We start from the raw sequence: 20,448 nt of genomic DNA on the forward strand, positions 1-20,448 counted from the left end.
GCCTGAAACATCTGGGAGCCCTTTTGGGGGAGGGGGCTAGTTTGGGGTGTCCTCCTTTGCCTCCTTTCAAGGAGAAAGGGCATCCCCTTTCCAGTGCCCTTCCTGTCTGCATGTTGTACACTGGTTGGCCCTAGTCTTGGTCCTCCATTCTTTCCTGGCAGTGGGAGCTCACGCACCAGTGTCGGCTGGGTGAGTCCCCTCTGATTCACCCATCTTACACTGGAGGGCAGCAGCCATCAGGTTGGCATTCCACTGGGCCTTTCTGTCCTCTTTCTTTTCCTCCCCTATATCTTACTGTTGAACACCTTGTTGGCAGCCTCTACCAGTCTAGACTTGGGGGAGTCAGGTTCTAACTCTAACTTCTGCAGCTTGCGCTGTATGCCTGGGACACTTTGTGAAATAAAGTGTGCTTTCAGGACTGTGCTGCCTCAGGGAAGTCTGGGTCAGGGTAGTATAGAGCCTCAGACACTCCCTTAGCCTTTCAAGGGAGACTGTAGGCTCTTCTTGGGGTATCTGGTCTATGGTTTTGAACTTGTTCCAATTTATGGGCTTTTTCCCAGTGGCTTTCATTCTCCCCTCAGGAACATATTCCAGTTGTGTTCTAGCATCTGTTTGTCCTGATCTTCTAGATAGTCCCACCCAGGGCTAGTTATCTGGTCTCTTTATTGGGTGACTGGAGTGGTCCTGATTTTCCTTATGTGCTTCCTCCCTTGCTTTTAAGACAGAAGTCTTTTCCTCCCCATCAGTAAAATGTTTAGGGGGGATTGTATGTCAGCCCAGGTCGGATTGTGAGGAAAGTTTTATGTTAAATAAAACTTGAGTTACGCTGTCTAAATAAACTGAACAGACATTAAATCATATAGTGTGGCATAGAAAATTTAGATTTTGTATAAAATAAATCTCTTCTCCTTGGTCCCACATAGGAATTAAAGTTGCAAAGTACAGATAATTTTACTTTTTACCTTGTATTCTGATTCACCTTAGTCCTAATCATATATCAGTCTCATTCATTTTCTTAATTGAAGTTGGGTCCTTTCTTTAGCTTTTTCAATAGTGACTACATGGAGTCATTTTCTAGAATTAGTGTAGCTCCTTTGGTATTTGCAGAGCTGGAGAACTTTAATTCTGAGTCTTAGGAGTTGCACAGATAAAGTTCCAGGAAGTTACTAGATTCTACATAAAGAGCATGGCATTTTAAAATTTAGAAATAGCAACTAAAACAGGAACAAATATGACTGTTGTAAGAGCTTATAATTTAGGCCTTAATTCATTTATGAGCATCTTCCAAATGAAGCTATTTCCAGAAACAAAACATTTGTCAAGTAACTTATTAACCACAGACTATAGCAAAAGTTTTTTGTTTGTTTCTCTCTGGTATTTTTAGAACATAATCTATAGATTTGCCTTCTTGTTTGAAGTTTTTTTTTTTTTTTTCTTTTTTGCTGAAGAAGCTTTGGCTTTTCATGGTAAGCACTTTCAGAGAAGACTTAAAGTAAAATAATGTAACTGATAAGGAAGGTTGGTTGTTTCTGTGATATATAACACTTTCAAACTAACTAAAACTATGACTGGCAACATTATACTGATGTCTAATGTGTGGATTAATATTAAGATATTCTCACATGGACAGTGAGAATATTGTTAAGTCTTTAGAAATTTTATATAGTCTAAATATTTATATGGATGTATAACATTTCCTCAACACTTCCCATGCAATTCATAACCTATTAAATGAACTTAACTACTTTTAGCCCTCAGTTTTACAAGGTGAAAGAACAAAACCTTTGCAATAGCTTGAAATAAAGATATTTTTTAGGGTTTGACCTTGAGAAAATAAAATATCAAAACTTGTCAGGTTTGAACATCATGTTAGTTAAACAGTAAAATAGGTTATTTCTGAGACACATTTTTTGTAACTATTGTAGTATAAAGCCATAAAGAATTGAACATATGGTATCTCGTCCCAATTTTTGGTTTCTTAGCAGAACAAGCCCATATGAAGGATGGTATTCAAAAGATTTCCCATGTTTTAGGATGTACCCCAATGGGCTCTCCTCTGGAACTGAGGTTGATGCCTGGTTCATCATACTACAGAGGTGGGGTTCTTTATCTGAGACCAACTGCCCAAAAGCAGTTCCAGTGGTTAAGGTTGTACTACGTGTCTAGGGCAAGAAACTGGTGCAGAAGACCTGAGAAAATCTGAACAGTTGAACACAGGCTACTCTAAAAGTTCACTATAAGCTGGACCAAGTGTCAAAGAAGAACTTTAACACATAGCCAGTCTACAATAAACACTAGGCAATAGGAAGAAACTGATATTCAAATTTAGCACATCAAAATAATCAGATTCCCAGACATCAGCAAAAAATTACAAGTCATACTAAGAAACAGAAAGATGTGGCTCAGCCAAGGTAAAAAATGAAAACTTTAGAGGAGACACAGACTTTTCAACAACTAACCAAAGAAGTTCAAACAAATCTATATCAATTCAAGGAAATGAAGGAAAATATGGATAGAAATAAACTAATGGTAGATACAGAGCTAAAAGATATTAGGAAAACAATGTGTGAGCAAAAGGAATAGAAAGTTTAAGAGGAAACATGACAAATTATGGGGATGAAAAGCATGATAATGGAGACTAAAATTACACTAGAGGCATTCAACAGATTGAGCAGAGAGAAGAATGAATCAGCAAACTATTAAAAAGGACAAATGAATCATACATCAGAAAAACAGACAAAGAACAGAAAATTTTCAGCTGTGTTTAAGAGACTTGAGTGGCAGCATGAAGTGTACATACACATCATGGGTGTCCCAGAGGGAGAAGAGAAGGGTAAAGGGGCAGAAAAAAATACTTGAGGAATAGTGGTTGAAAATTTCCTAACTCTATGAAAGATGTAGGTATACATGTCTAAGAAGAGCAACATATTCGAAGCAGGATAAATCCTAAACACCTACTCTGAGATACAAATGCCAGATAAAGAGAGAATTCTGAAAGCAAGAGAAAAGTAATTCACCACATACAAGGGCTCCTCCATAAGACTAAGTGCCAATTTGTCATCAGAAACCATGGAGGCGAGAAGGCAGTGTATGATATATTTAAGGTACTGACAGAGAAAAACTGCCATCCCAAACTTCTTTATCCAGCAAAACTGTCCCTTCAACAATGAGGGAGAGAAAAAGGACATCATCAATATGGCAACGTAAACAGCTACTGAAAACTTCTCTCCAGAGATTCAGTGAAAAAGACTATTCTGAATTGTTTGAAACTCTGGAGGAAGATACAGACTGGAGCAAGACCCTGCAAATGCCAAATTGAAAAAAAGAAGAAATATCAGGTAAGAATTTTTCATCCCAGACCAGCCAGTTCTCTCCCCTCCCCCTCACTTGTCTCTGCAGGAAAGGTACAGAAATGGCAGACAGGACCCCCTCCCACTGGGGACACAGATTTTAAAATTTCACAGCGATGAAAAATACCCTCACTGTTTGAAGACTCAGTGGACAGGGGAGGACATTTCAAGGCCCAGATCAGTGAGGGACAAAGAGACTGAGAAAACATGGACACAGACTTTGTTTCCAGCCCTGGGTCTGAAAGCCCTTCCCCCACCCTTGAGGAAAACAGGGATGGCTCCAAGGCAGAGCAGCCCCTGAGGACAATTAAGTTACCAAACAGCACCATCTGCTGGACAGTCCAGAAAGTGCAAGAACCCTCTCTCAGGAACATAGGAGTTGGTCTATACACCCTGTATGGAAACCCAGCCTGGTTTGGCTGAGAAATAGGGAAGACCCAACTGTTAAAGCAGGGACCCATAACAAACCCAGGTCTTGCTAGCCAGTAGAAAACAGCACCACTGGAAGCCAGCAGATTTGTATTACCACACACAGTGAACTCGCTGGGGTGCCCAGTGCCTACCTCCCATCCCTGTGGGCGCCTGATTTTGGGGGGATCACTGGGGGATAGAGCCAATCTGACAACTGGCCAGGGAGAGAAACAAAGAAAAGATAGATCAAAGTCAACCAACAAGAAAACCTTACACAAAAGAGAGAAAACAACCTCTAGTATAAACCAATCAAGAAAACCATATGCCAAGACAGCAGAAATCACAAGCACATCAGGAAATGGGAGGATATGGCCCAGTCAAAGGAAGAAACTAACATTTCAACCAAGATTCAGGATTTGAAACAACCAATTATAGATGTTCAAACAAATCTTTTTTAAATCAATGAGGTGAGAGAATGTGACAAAAAAATATAAAGGATATAAAGACGACACTGATCTTAAGGAATAATTTGTAAGCTTGTAAAAACAAATGGCAGAACTTATGGGAATGGAAGGCACAGTAGAAGAGATGAAAAACACAATAGTGACATACAACAGCAGCTTTGGAGAGGCAGAAGAAAAGATCAGTGAGATGGAGGACAGGACATATGAAATCCTGCACACAAAAGAACAGATAGGGAAAAGAATGGAAAAATATGAGCAGGGTCTCAGGGAACTAAAGGACAACATGAAGTGCATGAATATATGTGTTATAGGTGTCCCAGAAGGAGAAGAGGAGGGAAAAGTGGCCAAAGAAATAATAGAGGAAATGATCAATGAAAATTTCCCAACTCTTATGGTGGCCCTGGTTTGAATGTGAAATACTGATGAACAAAGTGCCAAAGGAAACCTTCGACACTAAACCAATCAACAACAAAACCTTAGATGAGAGGGAAAACAACTTTCAAAAGAATCTTATCAGGGTACTCGAATGCTCAGAAATCAGCAAAAACTTACAAGACACATTAAGAAACAAGATGAAATGGCCAACCAAATAATCAAATTAAAAAGTCTGAGGAAATATAGAATTTGGAACAGCTAATCAAAGATGATCAAACAAATCTAAATAATTTCAATAAGATGGTTAAAGAGATATAAAGGATATTAAGAAAACACTAGGAGAGCATAAAGAAGAATTTTTAAATCACTTAGAAAAACAGCAGATCTTATAGAAATTGAAGATACTATCAATGAAATTAAAATATATACTAGAGACAAAACAATGGGTTTGAAGAGGCAGAAGAAAGGATCTGCAAACTAGAGGACAAAGCAATGGAACTTGAACATGCAAAAGAACAAATGAAGAAAAAAATGCAAAATTTTGAGGTGGTTTTCAGGGAAATTATCGGCAACATGAAGTGCACAAATATATGCATTATAGGTGTCCCAGAAGGAGAAGAGAAGGGTAAAGGGCCAGCAAGAATATTTGAGGACATAATAGCTGAAAATTTCCCAATCCTTATAAAAGACATAAATATGCAAATCCAAGAAGCCCAATGTACTCCAAATAGAATGACTCTGAATAGAGCACTCTACTCCAAGACACATACTAATCAGATGATCAAATGCTAAAGAAAAGGAGAGAATCCCGAAAGCAGCAAGAGAAAAGCAATTCACCACATAAAAGGGAAGCCACATAAGGCTCAACACTGACTTCTCATCAGACAAGGTGAGAAGGCAATGGTATGATATATTTAAGATACTGAAGGAGAAAAATTGCTGACCAGTAATTCTTTATCCAGCAAAGCTGCCCTTCAAAAATGAGGGAAAGCTTAAAATATTCACAAGAAAACAAAAGCTGAGAGAGTTTGTTAACAAAGCCTGCCCTGCAAGAAATACTAAAGGGAATTCTGCATGCTGAAAACAACAAAACAACAAAAAAAAGCAAAAAAAAAAAAAAAAAAAAAAGAGAGAGAGAGGCTTGGAGGAGAGTATAGAAGTGATAATTATCAGTAAGTGTAACTGAAAAAATAAAGACAGAGAAAAATAATAGATCTGACAAATAAAAGCCAAAGGATAAAATGGTTGAAATAAGGATGGCTTTTACAGTAATAACACTGAATGTTAATGGATTAAACTCCCCAATCAACAGATAAATTGGCAGAATGGATTAAAAAAAAATATATGATCCAACTATATGCTGTTCACAAGAGACTCATTTTAGACCTGAAGATATAAATAGGTTGAAAGTGAACGGATGGAAAAAGACATTTCATGCAATCAGTAACAACAACAAAAAAGCTGGGGTAGATATACTAAAATCAGACAAAATAGACTTTAAATGTAAAAATGTTAGACAAAGAACATTGTATATTAATAAAAGAGGGAAGTCACCAAGAAGAAAAACAATAAAAAATTTATGGTGGCTAGGTAAGACACGGCAAAAAAAAACACCTCCATGAAAAACACTAGACAAAAGCCAGAAAGTGACCCAGAACACCAGTTCCAGCGATGCACCAGCCAGACAAGGTCTGGTAAATCCACAGGGACTGTGCATTTGGTGAAACTGGGAGTCTGTATTCTGAAATGAGTGAGTGAGCTGGCTGAAAGTCCACTGGCCACGCTGCAGTGTGGGGAAACTGTGGGTTGGCATTTGGAGATGGACTAGCTCTTTTTTTTTAAAAAAAAAAAAAAAAAAAAAAAAAAAAACCTGGGACCAACTGTGGATACAACGGTGAGAACCACACAGTGAAACACAGCAAGAGCGGGCTCTCCCAATGCCTTGGTGTCTGGCATGTAGAATAGCCCTACCCACACTTGCTGCTGATTGTTTCAGGGCCAAGGGGGCAGAGGGAAGCCAAAAGGAGAAAGAAACCACACCCCTTGCAACCATCTCCCTAGAAGGCTGGGGACACTCCCGCCCGGGGCCAGACCCACAGCCCAGAGCCATGCCAAGAAACCCAGTGTGATGGGTAGTGTTTCCCACAGCACCACGTGCACGCCACAATATTGGCCGTGGACAGTGGCCTTTAAGGCACCCACAGCTAATAGTCCCGGAGCTTGGAAGGCGGAGCTGTGCGCCCCATTCAACCATCTTTACAGCAGGCTGGGAATGCCCCTGCATGTCCTGGCAGCCCAGGGCTTCCCTGGCAGGCCAGCACGCACTTGTGATGTGGCACAGCCTTCCCTCGGCAGGGGTCCTGGAAGAGCATGGCTCAGAAGGGGGACCTGCTCAGAAATCCCAGGGACCCTATGCCAGTGCCAGGGACTTGTGGGTCAGTGGCAGAGATGATATGTGGCAGGACTGAGGTGAAGGCTTGGACTCTTGCAACAACCTTAAATCTCTGGGAACACCTAGGAGGTTTGATTATTAAAGCTGCCCTGCCTCCCTAACTGCTCAGACACACACCCCACATTCAGGGCAGACAGCACAAACAACACACCCAAACTTGGTGCACCAGTTGGATCCCACAAGAACCAGACCCCCATACACCACAAAGACAAAGCTGGGGAGAACTCCCTTGAGGGGAATAGGTGACTCACAGACGCCATCTGCTGGTTAGTTAAAGTGTACACCACCAAGCTGTAGATCTAACAAATTAGAGATTGGTATTTTATAGACCCTGAAAGAACCCTATCAAGTAAAGCAAATGCCAAGAGGCCAAATACAACAGAAAATCTTAAAGCATATGATAAAACCAGATGATATGGAGAACCCAAACCCAAACACCCAAATCAAAAGATCAGAAGAGACACAGTACTTGGCACAATCAAAGAACTAAAGTCAAACAATAAGAGCATGGCACAGGATATAAAGGACATAAAGAAGACGCTAGAAGAGCATAAAGAAAAAATTGCAAGAGTAAATTAAAAAATAGAAGATCTTATGGAAATAAAAGAAACTGTTGGCCAGATTAAAAAGACTCTGGACACTCATAATACAAGATTAGAGGAAGTTGAACAATGACTCAGCATCCTCAAGGACCACAGAATGGAAAATGAAGGAACAAAAGAAAGAATGGGGAAAAAATTTTAAAAAATTGCAATGGATCTCAGGGATATGATAGATAAAATAAAACGTCCAAATTTTTAAGACTCATTGGTGTCCCAGAACGGGAAGAAAAGGGTAAAGCTCTAGAAAGAGTATTCAAAGAGATTGTTGGGGAAAACTTCCCAAACCTTCTACACGATATAAATATACAAAGCATAAATGCCCAGTGAACTCCAAATAGAATAAATCCAAATAAACCCACTCCAAGACATATTCTGATCAGAGTCTCAAATACTGAAGAGAAGGAGCAAGTTCTGAAAGCAGCAAGAGAAAAGCAATTCACCACATACAAAGGAAACAACATAAGATTAAGTAGTGACTACTCAGCAGCCACCATGGAGGCGAGAAGGCAGTCACATGACATATTTAAAATTCTCAGAGAGAAAGATTTCCAACCAAGAATACTTTATCCAGCAAAGCTCTCCTTCAAATTTGAAGGACAAACAAATGCTGAGAGATTTTGCTAATAAAAGGCCTGCCCTACTTCAGATACTAAAGGGAGCCCTACCAACAGAGGAACAAAGACAGGACAGAGAGATACAGAGAAATTTAACAGACATATATGGAACATTACATCCCAAATCACCAGGACACACATTCTTCTCTAGTGATCATGGATCTTTCTCCAGAATAGACCATATGCTGGGACATAAAACAAGCCTCAATAAATTTTTTAAAAAATGGAATTTATTCAAAGCACATTCTCTGACCACAATGGACTGCAAATAGAAGTCAATAACCATCAGAGACTTAGAAAACTCACAAACACCTGGAGGGTAAAAATGAGGGGGAGATGAAAACATTCCCGGATAACCAAAGGCTGAGGGACTTCATCACCAGTAGATCAGTCCTATAAGAAATGCTAAAGGGAATTGAGCAGGCTGAAAGGAAGGGGCACTAAACAATTGACTGAAACCACATGAAGAAATAATGATTTCCAGTAAAGATCACATGGTAAATGTAAATACCAACACTACTGTATTTTTGATTTGTAACTCCACTATTGACTTCTTACAGGATCTAAAATACATAAACTGTAATGATAAATCAGTGGTTTTGGACTCAATGTAAAATATGTAATTTTTGACAAGAACTACATAAAGGAACATAGTTTACGTGCCCTATTGAAGTTAAGTTGGTATCAAAGAAAAACAAGATTTTTATAGACCTAAGAGTTTAAATTTAAGCCCCAGGGTAAACACAAAGAAAGTATCAGAGAATATGACCATAGAGATGAAAAGTGGAGTATGGGTTACGAGAAGTGGGGGAAGGGGCAATGGGGAGTTAAGAAAGGAATGTAGGGTTTCTGTTTGGGGTGAAGGGAAATTTCTAGTAATGGATGGTGGGAAGGTAATAGCATTGCAACATTATAAATGTGAGTAATCCCACTAATAGAATGCTAGCGAGGGGTTGGAATGGGAAGATTTAGGCTGCATATATGTTTCCACAAGTGAAAAAAAAAATGTCTAAATAGACAATGACAATTAAATGCCAAGGATGATCCTGGATGTGATCTGAGGATGGAGGAGAGGAGGCTTAAAGGGGCACAGTTGGGACATAAGAAAAAGAAAAAGGAAATATAGAATGTAAGCTTTGTATCAATGTTGAATTTCTTGAACTTCTTAGCTGCGCTTAATGGGAATGCATAAAAGAATGTTCTTTTTCATGGGAAATGTATATGAGAATTGCATTGTTCAAGGATGAGTGCAGCCTGCTTTCATATGTTGAGAAGACAGAGCAACAGATGCTGGATGATAGGGAGGGAGGCAGGGAGGGAGGGATAGAAAGAAATGGTGGTGTGACAGGATGTTAAAGTTGATGGATCAGGGTATTGGGGGAGGGGGGTCAGGGTATGCTAGAGTTCTGTGTATGGGGTTTGTATTGTTTTTGCAACTGTTCCTGTAAGTTTGAATTTATTTCAAAATAAAATTTAACAAAAAAAAAATTTATGCACAGAATCAAGGTGCCCCAAAGTACATGAGGCAAACACTGGCAAAATGGAAGTAACAGATGTCTCTACAATAATAGTGGGAGACTTCAACACATCACTCTCTCCAATAGATAGAACTTCTAAACAGAGGATCAAAAAGGAAAAAAAGAACCTAAATAATATGATAAGTGAACTAGACCTAATAGACATATATAGAGCATTGCACCCCAAAACAGCAGGATATATATTCTTCTTACTTGCTCATGGAATATTTTCCAGGATAGACCACATACTGGGGAACAAAAAAAGTCTTAATAAATTTAAAAGGATTGAAATTATATACAGCACTTTCTCTGATCATAATGGAATGAAACTGGAAATGAATAACTGGAGAACCAGAAATTTCACAAATATATGGAGGTTAAACCACATGCTCTTAATCAAATCAATGGATCAAGGAAGAAATTGCAAGATAAATCAGTAAATATCTTGAGACAAATGAAAATGAGAACACAACATATCAAAACCTTTAGGATGCAGCGAAGGCAGTGCTGAGGGAAATTTATAGCCATAAATGCCTACATTAAAAAGGAAGAAAGAACTAAAACCAAAAACCTAACTAAACAATTAGAGAAAACACCAACTAATCCCAAAGCAAGAAGAAGGAAAGAAATATCAAAGATTAGAGTGGAGGAATGCAAGAGTGGATCAACATAAGAAAATCAATCAATGTAATTCAACACATTAACAAATCAAAAGGGAAGATTAAGTGATCATCTCAATAGATGCTGAAAAAGCATTTGATAGAATTCAACATCAGTTTTTGATAAAAACACTTCAAAAAGTAGGAATTGAAGGAACCTTCCTCAATATGATAAAGGGCATATATGAAAAGCCCACAGCCAGCGTAGTACTCAATGTTGAGAGGCTGAAAACCTTCCCCCTAAGATCGGGAATGAGACAAGGGTGCCCGCTATCACCACTGTTATTCAACATTGTCCTAGAAGTTCTAACCAGAGCATTCTGGCAAGACAAAGAAATAAAAGGCATCCAAATTGGAAAGGAAGAAGTAAAACTGTCATTATTTGCAGATGTTATGAACTTATATTTGAAAAATCCTGAGAATTTGACCACAAAGCTACCTGAGCTAATAAATAAATTCAGAAGAGTGGCAGGATATAACATTACTGCACATATATCAGTAATATTCCTATACACTAATAACCACCTAACTGAAGAGGCAATGAAAAAAAATTCCATTAGCATCTAAAAAAATCAAGTACCTAGGAATAAACATAACCAAGGACATAAAAGACCTCTACAAAGAAAATTACAAAATTTTACTAAAAGAAATAAAAAATAAGGATCTAAATAGGTGGAAGAATATTCCATGCTCATGGATAGAAAGATTAAATATTGTTAAGATGCCAATTCTACCCAAACTGATCTACAGATTCAACACAATCCCAATCCAAATTCCAACAACTTACTTTGCAGACTTGGAAAAGCTGGTTATCAAATTTATTTGGAAGGGAAAGGGGCCTTGATTTGCCAAAAACATCCTAAAAAAGAACAAAGTGGAGGCCTTACACTTCCAGACTTTGAAGCCTACTATAAAGCTACAGTGGTCAAAACAGGAAGATATTGGCATAAAGACAGACATATTGATCAATGGAATTGAATCGAGAGTTTGGAAATAGACCCCTAGATATACAGTTGACTGATTTTTGATAAGTCCCCCAAATCTACTGAACTGGGACTGAACATTCTTTTAAAAAAATGGGGCTGGGAAAACTGGAAAGTCATAACAAAAAGAATGAAAGAGGACCCCTACCTTACACCCTATACAAAAATTAACTCAAAGTGGATCAAAGATCTCAATATAAGGGACAGTACCATAAAACTCCTAGAAGATAATGTAGGGAAACATCTTCAAGACCTAGTATTAGGGGGTCACTTCTGGACCTTACACCCAAAGCACAAGCAAGGAAAGAAAGAAAAAAAAAATATATAAATGGGAACCCCTATAAATCAAAAGCTTCTGTACCTCAAAGGAATTTGTCAAAAAGGTGAAGAGGCAGTAATGCAATGGGAGAAAATATATGGAAACCATGTCTCTGATAAGGGACTGATTTCTTGCATATATAAAGAAATCCTGCAACTCACCGATGTTCACAGTAGCATTGTTCACAATTGCCAAGAGATGGAAATAATCCAAGTGTCCTTCAACAGACAAGTGGATAAACAAAATGTGGTATATACATATGATGGAATACTATGCAGCAGTAAGAAGCAACAAGGTCCTGAAACATATGACAACATGAATGAACCCTGAAGAAACAATTCTGAGTGAAATAACTCAGACATAAAAAGGAGAGATATTGTATGTTACCACTTCTATGAACTATCTGAATAATGTAAAATCAATGTCTTATAATATAAGAAAGTTGGGGACCTAGCGATAGACAGTAGCTAGTGAGGGGGAATGATAATCTAATATGTTCAGAAATGCTAATGAGGGTATATTCAAAGGTATGGTAATGCATAGGGGTGACAATTGTTTGTTAATAGGATTATAAGTATCAGAGCTGTACTGAAGGTAAATAGGAATGAAAGGGTTTATTTAAAGGCATGTTTCCCACAGATCAGCACCACAAATATAGATAAGTTCTTGCATGATATACTCCTAAGGTATGACACTGGCACAGAGGGTTGACAACAGAAGGGTATATGGGAAAAATCTATATATTGAATACCAGGGACTATAATTAATAGGAATACCATACTAGTATTACACAACTACTAGGGACAAATAATTAAGAGCTGACAAGAGCTACGAGATATTTTGGATCATAAGAAATGCTTAAAATGGAGAGTGATGAGGATTGTACAACTAAGTGATAATGTGAGATATGGATGGATTATCATGGTCAGAACATATGCTATGTGAACTTAGGAACCTCCTACTTTATAAGTCAAGCCCTTAATATTGAGGCTTGCTCGGGTGAAACTAATGGCTGTAGAGAAGAGGCTAAATTCACCTGTAATTATACCTAGAAGTCACCTCCAGAGAACCTCTTTTTGCTCAAATGTGGCCTCTCTCTCTCTCAGCCTAACTCTGCAAATAAATAGGACCTCCAAGATAAATGAGCCTTCCTGGTGACATGGGACATGGATTCCAGGAATGAACCTGACCCTGGCACTGAAGGATTGAGAATGCTTTTTGACCAAAAGGGGAAAAGAAAGGCAACAAAATAAGGTTTTAGTGGCTAAGAGAATTCAAATAGAGTCAGGGGGCTGTCCTAGAGGTTACTCCTATGCAAGCCTCACCTGGATGGGCCAGATGACCACAATATGATAGGCAGAAGTCAACAGTCATTCTGAAAACCTTAAAGAGTTCCCAGATCCCTATCTGAGAATCTACAAAAGTTTCACTCAGTAAGTTTATTCATCAGAAACTTAGATCCTTCAGAGTGCTCCTATGCCAGCCAAGTCCCAATACCCAGAGGCAATAGCCTCTTCAAGAACATCAACTAGATGTGTCCCCTTTGCTCATAAAGCTGACACCCCTTTTCAACATGAACAGGTTAGGGTGGTCACTGCCTCGACATCCCTGAAGATTGGGAAAGTGATTGAACTAGAGGAAGGGGTAGAAACAGACAAGATGGAATTTAACAAAGGATTATGAATATAGAATATTTATATAATTTTCTTTTTCTTGTTTACTAGGGTATTAGACTAGTTAGAAGGAAAGAACTGAAATGGTGGCATTGTAACCTACAATATTCTTTGAAATTTGCTGTCTAACTACTTGCTAAATTGCACTTGGAAAGTTGTCACTTTTATGTATATATATTATATTCTACAATAAAAATGGAAAAAAAAGATTAGTGTGGAAATAAAAGAAATAAAGAAGAAAAAAATAATAGAGAGAGTCAATTTAAAAAGCAGTTGTTAAAATCATGTATGTCACCATAAGGAAACCCAGAGGTGAAAACGTGGGAATATATATCACTGTGAATCTTCTGGTGGATGATGACTGTGATTAACAGTACAAATATAATAAAGTTCTCTTATGAACTAAAAAAAAAAAAAGTTTGGTAATGGATGTTGTGATATAATTAACACCACTGAATTGCATACTTGAAAGTGGTTAAAATGAGAAATTTCATGTTGTATGTCACTAAAAAAAAACCCACAGGAAAGCCTAAAAGTGAATGTTTAAAGCAGAAATTAATATATTACAATATAGAACTATAATAGATTTAAAAAAAAAAAAGGGAGGATGAGTGATATCAATGAAAATAGTGGAGTAGGCAGTACCCAGCCCCATCCCTCTACTGAAACACTGTAAAAATGAGCAAAAGCTGTCAATATTATTGGGATTGTGGAAAATAGTCAAAGATTTAGAGCAACTAAGTGAATGCTGAATCAACAAAAAAGCAACTAAGAACAGAACTTTGCAGTGTTTTTTGCTGTCCTAAGCACCACCTGTCTCCTGTGCTTGGTAGCTGTCTTGAAGATGGCAGCCTCCATTCTCAGTCTGGGAATTTGGTCATGTGCTGGACAGATAAGAACATACCTTGTTCACAATGTGTTGTTTTGATTTGTCTGGGATCTGCCTGAAGGATTGATGCAAGGTACTTGCCTTTGTTTTGCCTAACATAGAACTCTATACAGTTTGGAAAGGGAATTCATTGAAAACAGTGAGAGTCAAATGAACAACCTGCTGCCTCCTGTAGTAAGAAATTATACTTGAGGCAAATGAAACACCAAAAGCCTGGGAGGAAAAGCTGGGAAGAGAGATTCTATAGAGAAGAAGGACACTGAAAATCTCTGATGTACACCAGGCAATTTAGAAAGCCACATGCATGCCTAAAGCAGAATGCTTGCTCAGAAAAGACCTGAGAATACCCTAAGCTTTCAACTCTGGCTGATCTTTAGACTCAGCACAAGTAGGAAGTGAAGGCTAAGGCAGAGTTGGCAATGGCCTGGCTAAGCATTGAAGGAGTATCCCAACAAACAGCTAAAGACTGAGGGTTTTTTTTTTTCTTTTCATTTCCTCCACTTTTTTCTTTCTTTCTTTTTTTTTTGGTTCCCAGAACCCAAGGAAATCTCTGTCAAAACATTAGCTGAACACTGAACACAAAGATAAAGGAATAGAGATTTCAGAGACCCCACCCCAGATACAAAGAATACAGTCTATAAAAAAATGTTTCAAGAAGTCACTAAACAAAGAAACAACTATAGCACACAACAAACAACCAAAAATATCCTTGGCAAATGGAAAATCTGATTTCCAGAATTACTACACTGTAATATTCAAAATGTTTATTTTACAAAAACAAAAAGACACATGTAAAGAAACAAGAAAGTAGGGCTATTCACTGGCAAAATGAACAGTAACTGTCCCTGAGGAACCCCAGATGTTGGACTTACTAAAGACTTTAAATCAACTGTCTTAAATATACTCAAAGAGCTAAAGGAAACTATGAACAAAGAGATAATGAAACAAGGAGAATAATGTCTCAAAAAAATAGAGAAATTAATAAACAAATAGAAATTACAAAAAAAGAAACCAAACTCTGGAACTGAAAGATACAATTAATTGAAAAATTAACTAGAGGATTCCAACAGCAAATTTTAGCAGATGAAAGAAAGAATCGGCAAATTTGAAACAGATCCACTGAAATTATCCTGTCTAAAGAGCAGAAAGAAAAATAATGAAGAAAAATGAATAGAGCCTTAGAGACCTGTAGGACAGTATTAACATATAAATATGCATATAACAGCAATCCTATAAGGAGAAGAGAGTGAGAAAGGGACAAAAGAATATTCTTAAGAAACAATGGCCAAAGAGGATTGTGGAAAGACGGCAGAGTAGGAAGCTCTGTCTGACTCAACTATTTTGAAACTCTGGTGTCCAGTACAACATTGGACAGCATCCAAGGCAGAGCAGGAGGAAGAGGCTGGTAAATTATGGTAAATACCAATAAACTGCTCTATCTACACAGTAGTCACAGACACACATCTCCTGCTCTCAACGCAGGCCATAGAGGGATCCAGCTGCTGGTGTTGCTTGCTGGTGCCAGAAAGGAACCTGAAAATCCACTTCCCCAAGATCTGGGATGGGCACGGGACAATCACTGATTATGGCTTCTGTTTAGCAACCTCCCTTCCTCCTCCCCTCTCCAGGGTAGTTTGGAGGTGGACAGCACTCCTTGGTGGTTCCTGGCCTTGTTCCAGCTTGAGAACCTCCTCTTTGGCATGCTCCCTTCCAAGCAGCTTGAGATAGAGAAAGCAGTGTTAAGACACAACTGATGTGGGTACCCAGGAGAGAGAAAAGATCTGTCTCCTGGGAATTAGAGAAGGCAATTAAACTCCTGTAAACAGGGGAACTCCTAAAAACCTAGCAAGCACAAGCCCACAAGAAGATACAGGCCCAGATAAGACATGGAGGACGCTGTACTTTGCATCTGCCTTGGACATACCTTCCTGATAGGAGGGCTGACCATCAAGAAAAGCTCTGACATATCACCAGCTGGTTAAAACTCAAGAAACAGACATCTCAGGGAATAAATCCCAGAGTTAGCATTTTAAAATATTAAAATGTACAGTGTGCAACAAAATGTTACAAGACAAACAAAGAAACAAGAAATGATGGCCCATATAAAGGAAGTGGATAAAAATCCAGCAAATGTCGACCAAGAAGACCAGATTGTGGACATACTGAACAAAAACTTTGAAAAAAATGATCTTAAATATACTCAAGGGGATGAAGGAAAATACAGAGAAAGAACTAAAAGTTATCAGGAAAACAATGAAAAATATGCAAATCTCAATAAAAAGGAAATTTTAAAAGGAACCAAACAAATACTGGAGTTGAAGATCACAATGACAGAAATGAAAAATTCCCAGGAGGATTTCAACAGAAGATTGGAGCTAGCAGAAGAAAGAATCAGCAAACTCGAAGGCCTGAAAATTGAAATGAGTCAGTCTGAGAAGAAAGAAAAAAGAATTATTAAAAGCAAAAATAGCCTAAGAGACCTCTGGGACACCATCAAGCACGTAAACATTACCTATAGTATAGGAGTCACAGAAGAAGAAAGAGAAAAGGGGACAGAAGTAATATTAGAAGAAATAATATCAGAAAAATTTCCAATCTTAGCAAAAGATATTAATATATACATCCAAGAAACCCAAGGAACACCAAGTAGGATAAATGGGAGGAAAAATACACCCTGTCACATTGATTGAATTGTCTAATGCAAAGGCAAGGAGAGAGTTCTGAAAGCTGAGAGAGAAAGGCAATGTGTTACATACAGAAGAGCCCAAATTAGATTGAGTGCTGATTTCTCATCATTAATCACAGAGGCAAGAAGGCAGTCATTTGAAACACTTAAAGTGCTGAGAGAAAACAACTACTAACCAAGAATTTTATATACAGTGAGAGTTTCTTTCAAAAAGAAGTGAGAGATTAAGACGTTCCCAAGTAAACAGAAGCTAAGGAAGTTCATCTCTGCTAGACCTGCCCTACAACCAGTGCTAAAGGAAGTTCTTCAGACTGAAGGGAAAGGACACCAGGCAATGGTTCAAAGTGGCATAAAGAAATAAAGACCTCTTGTATAGGTAACCACTGGGTAATTATAAATGCCAGTATTAGGGTATTGCATTTTTTGGTATATAACTCCACCTCTTACTTCCTACAGGTGCTAAAATATAAATGTAAAGAAAGCAATAATAAATTTATGGTGTTGGATATACACTGTACAAAGATATAATTGATAACAAGTACAAAAAAGGTGGGCAGAGGGGTATAGGAAAAATGTATGTATATGCTACTGAAGTCAAGTTGGTATCAAACCAAATATGGTTGTTATGTATTTAGAATGTTAAATATTAACTCCATGGTAACCATAAAGAAAATATATGAAAAATATATCCAGATAGAAATGAGAAGGCACTCAATAGGGTACCACACACACAAAAAACAAATATATATAAAAGTACACATTAACAGAAGAAGTGAGGGACAAAAAAAGGTATAAGACTTACAAAGACTAATTGCAGAATGACAGAAGAAATTCCTGCATTCTCAGTAATGACTTTAAATGTAAATGGATTAAACTCTCCAGTCAAAAGGCGGAGATTGGCAGAATGGATAAAAAAGCATGACCCAACTATATGCAGTCTGCAAGAGATTCACCTGAAATTCAAAGACATAAATAGGTTGAAATAGAAAGGATGGAAAAAATATATATACACACACACACACAATATGTGTGGTGGTTTCAAACTGTGTACCCCAGAAAATCATGTTTTCAAAGCTAATCTGTTCCTATGGGTGTAAACCTATTGTAAATAGGAACTTTTGATGAGGTCACTTCACCTAAGTAGTGGTCCAGGGTGGGTCTCAAACCCCTTACTGGGGTCCTTTGTAAGAGAATGAAATTCAGACAAAGCGAAAGGCTATGGAGGCAAGGAGCTGAAAGCACAAAACCCAGAGGAGAAGGGAGAGACCAGCAGATGCCACTACATGCTTTGCCATGTGGCAGAGCACATGGTAAAGATCATAGTTAGCTGGTCTTCAGGAAGAAAGAAAAGCCTTGATTTGGACATTTTCCCAGTCTCTAACCATAAGTGAATAAATTTCCATTGTTCAAGCCAAACCATTTCATGGTATATTGCTTTCAATAGCCTAGAAAACTAAAACACCATGGATGTAGTAACCAAAAAAGAGCTAAGGTAGCTATACTAACATCAGATAAAATAGACTTTAAGTCAAAAGTAGTTATGAGGGACAGACAATAATTATATACTGATAAAGTGGTCAATTCAACAGGAAGATGTAACAATTATAGATACATACACACCTAACAGCAGAGTCCCAAAATATATGAAGCAAATAATGACAGATTTGAAGGGAGAAACTGATGGTTCTACATTAATACTAGGATACTTTAATATAGAACTTTCAAAAATTGATAAAACATCCAGACAGAAGATAAGTAAAGAAATAGAAGACTTGAACAATACCCTAACCAACTAGACCTACCAGATGTATTTAGAACATGCCAGCCAACAACAGAATGTGCAATCTTCTCAAGTACACATGGATCATTCTCCAGGGTAGACCTATCTTAGGTAACAAAACAAGTCTCGTTAATTTAAAAAATTGAAATCATACAATGCATCTTCTCCAGCCACAGTGCAAAGAAGCTAGAAATCAATAACAGAGGGAGGAAGGGAAAATTCACAAATATGTGGATATTAAACAATGTACTCTTAAACAACCAATGGATTAAAGAGAAAATCACAAGGGAAATTAGGTGAATGAAAATGAAAACACAAATACCAAACCTTATGGATTCAGCAAAGGCAGTGCTGAGAGGGAAATTTATAACTCTAAATGCATATACAAAAAAGAAGAACATTTCAAATCAGACACCTAACTTTAAAACTGGAAGATCTAGAAAAAGAACAAACTGAATTCAAAGCAAGTAAAAGAAAGGGAAAACAAAGATTTGAATGGAGGTAAATAGAGAATAAAAACATAAAGAATCACCAATACCAAATGTTGATTCTGTGAAAAAGATCAAGAAAATTGGCAGAGCTTTAGTTAGAATGATAAAGAAAAAAACACAAAATCAGAAATGAAAATGGTGACACTACCAACCCCACTGAAATAAGCAACTGTATGCCAACAAATGAGATAACAGATGAAACGGACAAATTCTTAGAAATACACAAACTACCTACATTGACTCAAGAAATACAAGAACCCAACAAACCAATACCTAGTAAAGAAACTGAATCTGTAATAAAATATCTCCCAAGAAAGCAAAGCCCAGGACCAGATGGCTTCACAGGGTAATTTTACCAAACATTCCACTCTTCCAAACATTAACACCAATCCTGTTCAAACTCTTCCAAAAGAATGAAGAGGAGGGAACAACTCTCTAATTCATTCTACAGGGTCAACACTACCTTCATACCATAGCCACATACCACAAGAAAAGAAAATTACAGACCAATATCTCTCATGAATACAGATGTAAAAATCCTCAACAAAATGCCAGCAAACCAAACCCAACAGCACATTAAAAGAATTACACACCATTATAAAGTAAGATTTATCCCAGTTATGCAAGGGTGGTTCAACATAAGAAAATCAATCAATGTAACACACCACATTAACAGAAGGAAGGGAAAAAACTACATGATCATCTCAACTGAAGACATTTGACAAAATCTAGCACCCCTCCTTGATAAAAACACATAGAAAACGAGGCATAGAAGGAAACTTCCCCAGTCTGGCAAAGGGCGTAAATTAAAACCCACAACTAACATCGTGCTTAATGGTGAAAGACTGAAAGATATGCATCTAAAACGAGGAATAAGACAAGGACATCCAATTCTACCACTGTTATTTAACACTGTAGTGCAAGGTCTAGTCAGAGTAATTTGGCAAAATAAACAAATGAAAGGCATCCACATTGGAAAGGAAGAACTAAAACATTCTCTATATGCAGACAACATGATCCAATATACAGAAAATCCTGAAAAAAAAAAAAAACACAATAAAGCTCCTAGAGCTAATAAATGAATTAAGTAAAATGATAGGGTACAAGATCAACACCCCAAAATCAGCAGTGTTCTAACCAGGGCTATAAAATACCTAGAAGAAAACATATGGAAACATTTTCA

General features: G+C 37.7%; 1 protein-coding gene across 1 annotated transcript in view; it reads right to left on the minus strand.

Moving 5' to 3' along the window:
• LOC119543678 (5-hydroxytryptamine receptor 5B-like) overlaps window positions 1-20,448 on the minus strand; it is an 84,105-nt gene that overhangs the window by 6,685 nt on the left and 56,972 nt on the right. The gene's annotated exons all lie outside the window — the stretch shown is intronic.

The sequence above is a fragment of the Choloepus didactylus genome, chromosome 9 (genome assembly GCF_015220235.1).
Source record: "Choloepus didactylus isolate mChoDid1 chromosome 9, mChoDid1.pri, whole genome shotgun sequence".
Lineage (NCBI taxonomy): Eukaryota > Metazoa > Chordata > Mammalia > Pilosa > Megalonychidae > Choloepus > Choloepus didactylus.